Source organism: Ictalurus punctatus, chromosome 21, assembly GCF_001660625.3.
Source record: "Ictalurus punctatus breed USDA103 chromosome 21, Coco_2.0, whole genome shotgun sequence".
In the NCBI taxonomy this organism is placed as follows: domain Eukaryota; kingdom Metazoa; phylum Chordata; class Actinopteri; order Siluriformes; family Ictaluridae; genus Ictalurus; species Ictalurus punctatus.
The window spans coordinates 183,184-187,500 of record NC_030436.2 but is presented as its reverse complement, the minus strand read 5'-3'; positions in this window follow the sequence as shown (position 1 = coordinate 187,500).

The window sequence follows — 4,317 nt, the reverse complement described above, 5'->3', positions numbered from 1 at the left end:
AACTTCAGACTGCGGAAAAATGATAATATTTTCTATACTTAGTCCGTATGTTAGTATGAGGTCAAGAGTGTAACCACCATTATGAGTAGGCCCGATTACATTCTGATTAATCCCTACTGCATCTAAGATGGACACAACCGCTAATCTTAGAGGGTCTTCCAGGTTATTCACAGCGCTTCACTTTTTGTTTTGTTACAGCCTTATTCCAACATGGATTAAATTCATTATTTTCCTCAAAATTCTACAAACAATACCCCATAATGACAACATGAAAGAAGTTTGTTTGAAATCTTTGCAAATTTATTAAAAATAAAAAACAAAAAAGCACATGTACATAAGTATTTACAGCCTTTGCTCAATACTTTGTTGAAGCAGCTTTGGCACCAATTACAGCCTCAAGTCTTTGAGAATGATGCTACAAGCTTGGCACACCTATTTTGGGGCAGTTTCTCCCATTCTTCTTTGCAGGACCTCTCAAGCTCCATCAGGTTGGATGGGGAGCGTCGGTGCACAGCCATTTTCAGATCTCTCCAGAGATGTTCAATCGGGTTCAAGTCTGGGCTCTGGCTGGGACACTCAAGGACATTCACAGAGTTGTCCTATAGCCACTCCTTCATTATCTTTGCTGTGTGCTTAGGGTCATTGTCCTGATGGAAGATGAACCTTCGCCCCAGTCTGAGGTCCAGAGCGCTCTGGAGCAGGTTTTCATCAAGGATGTCTCTGTACATTGCTGCATTCATCTTTCCCTTGATCCTGATTAGTCTCCCAGTTCCTGCCGCTGAAAAACATCCCCACAGCATGATGCTGCCACCACCATGCTTCACTGTAGGGATGGTATTTGCCAGGTGGTGACTGGTGCCTGGTTTCCTCCAGACATGATGCTTGTCATTCAGGCCAAAGGGTTCAATCTTTGTTTCATCATGGTCTGAGAGTCCTTCAAGTGCCTTTTGGCAAACTCCAGGCTGGCTGCCATGTGCCTTTTTCTGAGGAGTGGCTTCCATCTATCCACTCTACCATACAGGCCTGATTGGTGGAGTGCTGCAGAGATGGTTGTTCTTCTGGAAGGTTCTCCTCTCTCCACAGAGACACGCTGTAGCTCTGTCAGAATGACCATTGGGTTTTTGGTCTCCTCCCTGACTAAGGCCCTTCTCCCCGATCGCCCAGTTTGGCCGGGCGGCCAGCTGTAGGAAGAGTCCTGCTGGTTCCAAACTTCTTCCATTTACGGATGATGAAGGCAACTGTGCTCATTGGGACCTTCAATGCTGCAGAAATGTTTATGTGCCCTTCCCCAGATCTGTGCCTCAATACAATCCTGTCTCGGGGGTCTACAGACAATTCCTTGGACGTCATGGCTTGGTTTGTGCTCTGACATGCATTGTTAACTGTGGGACTTTATATAGACAAGTGTGTGCCTTTCCAAATCATGTCCAATCAACTGAATTTACCACAGGTAAGGTTTCACTTTGTCATTATGGGGTATTGTTTGTAGAATTTTGAGGAAAATAATCAATTTAATCCATATTGGAATAAGGCTGTAACATAACAGAATGTGGAAAAAGTGAAGCGCTGTGAATACTTTCCGGATGCACTGTATATATACATATCTATGTGTGTGTGTGTGTGTGTGTGTATATACATAGAGAGACAGATGCACCGATACTAAATTTCTCAGTCGATACCGATAGTTCTGCTTTTTAAGCCGTCTTTTAAATTAGTAATAATTCATTCCACAATTCTGAATGAAATGCAAATAAAAACTTTATTCTCTCCATTTCAGCAAGTTGTTTGACAGTAACTGGTCTCATAAACAGAAAACACATTACTCTAATTAACATTAACACATGAACTAAATTCTGAAGATCAAAGTAAGATTATTCTTATTGAATGTTATTAATTCATAACATTGACTGAAATCTAAAAAAAAAAAACCCTGTTAGTCTCGCATTCACTCTCGACAAACAAAAGCATTTCTACTTCATCACTGACATCAAATTTGTAATAAATAAAATAAACTTTTATATATTAACATTAACTGGATATGAAACATACTACTCTACAAATATATTTTTCTGTGAAATATACACTTTTTTTTGTCAACTCACCTTCATTTAAATCTTTCAACGATGTACTGGACCTTTAAATCAGTGCAAGATCCCTGGTGCTGGTTCTTTGGTTGTCCTTCCTTGGACCACTGTTTGTAGGTACTAAGCAATGCATACCAGGAACACCCCACAAACTTGCTGTTTTGGAGATGCTCTGACCCAGTTGTCTAGCCCAATTTGGCCCTTGACAAAGTCGTTCAGATTTTTATGCATACCCATTTTTCCTGCTTCCAACACACTTTTATTAATTAGTTTTATTTATGACAACCTGGGCTCTTAAAAGCATGGCTGTCATCAGCCAGTGTTCAGCAGGCATTTGACAGGGTTACAAATGAGCAATCCTCACGAAAATAAAATAATTGATCCCTGTATTAACCCAGAAAAACTTTTTGCCTTGTCAGTCAAATTAGCCAATGAGGGAGTTATAAACAACCATATTTCATGTAAATTAAGGTGGACAGGGAATATTATTTATTCCTGATTCATTCGCTTATGCAAATAAAAATTTTTGGAACATGTGATTTTTCTTTGTACAGTGGAGGAGATAAGTATTGAATGTGTCAACATTTTCTTCAGTAAATATATTTCTAAAGAGGTTATTCACATGAAATTTTCACCAGACATCAGAATTAACTCCAGAAATCCGCACATATAAAGAATTCACAACGTTAAAGTCTATAAATGAAGTTATGTGTAATAAAGCAGAATGACAGTAAAAAAGTATTGAAAACACTAACTGAAGTGTATTTAATACTTAATGGAGAAGTCTTTGTTTGTAATGAAGCTTCAAGACGCTTCCTGTATGAAGAGATTAATGGTCGCAGTATTCAGGTGTGATTTTGGTCCGTTCTTCTAAACATATTGTCTTTAAATCTTGTTCAATTGGATTCGAGTCAGGTGATTGGCTGGGACATTCTAACACCTTGATTTTTTTTCTTTCTCTGAAACCACTTGAGAGTTTCCTTTGCTGTATGCTTTGGACCATTGTTCTGCTGGAAGCTCCACCCATGTCTCATCTTCATCATCCTGGTGGATGCAGCAGATTCTTCTAAAGAATCTCCCAGTAAAGGGCTCCATTCATCGTTCCTTCAATTATATGAAGTTTGCCAGTACCATGTGATGAAAAACAGCCCCACACCATGATGCTTCACCTCCACACTTCACTGTTGGTGTAGTGTTTTTAGGGTGATGTGCAGTGCCATTTCTTCTCCAAACATGGTGTGTAGTATAACAGCCGAAAAGTCCAATTCTGCTCTCGTCTGACCAGAGTACACTCTCCCAGTATCTCATAGGCTTGTCCAGATGAGTTGTAGCAAACTTTAAACGAGCTTCAACATGCCTTTTCTTTAGTAACGGAGTCTTGCGGGTGAGCGTGAGCAGTGGAGTGCACTGCCTATTGTTTTCTCTGTGACGATGGCACCTGCTGCCTCCAAGTGTTTCTGGAGGTCTTTCCGAGTGGTCCTTGGCTCTTGGGCTATTCTTCTGATTATTCTTCTGACTCCCTGATCAGAAATCTTGTGAGGAGCTCCTGTGCGTGGTCGGTTGATGATGGAGTGATGTTGCTTCCACTTGTGAATAACAGCCCCAATGGTGCTTACTGGAAGATTCAGAAGATTTGATATACGTTTGTATCCGATTCCATCAATATGTCTCACAATAAGGTTGTGAAGGTCTTGGGAGAGCTCTTTGCTTTTGCCAATCATGACACCTTTTTTGTGTGTCACCTTGGTATTGAAAAGCCTTTTTATAGACCATCAATTTACTAACCCAGCTGATATTAATTTACACAGATAGGGGTATAATTACTTACGGATTTCAGCTGGTTCTTTACCTTGCCTTGGAAAACTGCTTTTCCTTAGCGTGTTAAATACTTTTTTCCCCCGTGTCATTCCACTTTATTACACATAACTTCATTTATGGACGTTAATGTTGTGAATTCTTTATATTTGTGGATTTCTTGAGTTAATACTGATGTCTGGTGAAAATTTCATATGAATAACCTCATTGGAAATATATTTACTGAAAAAAAAGAAATGTTGACGCGTCCAATACTTATCTCCCCGCTGTATGTACTTGAATGACACTAGACAGGGCCTTTCAGGACAAAGTCCTGAAGAGGTCTGCTAAGTTTTTTTTTTTTTTTTTTTTTTTTTTTTTTTTTTTTTTTTTTTTTTTTTAAACTTATAGACAAATTAATAACTGGTTAATTAATTTG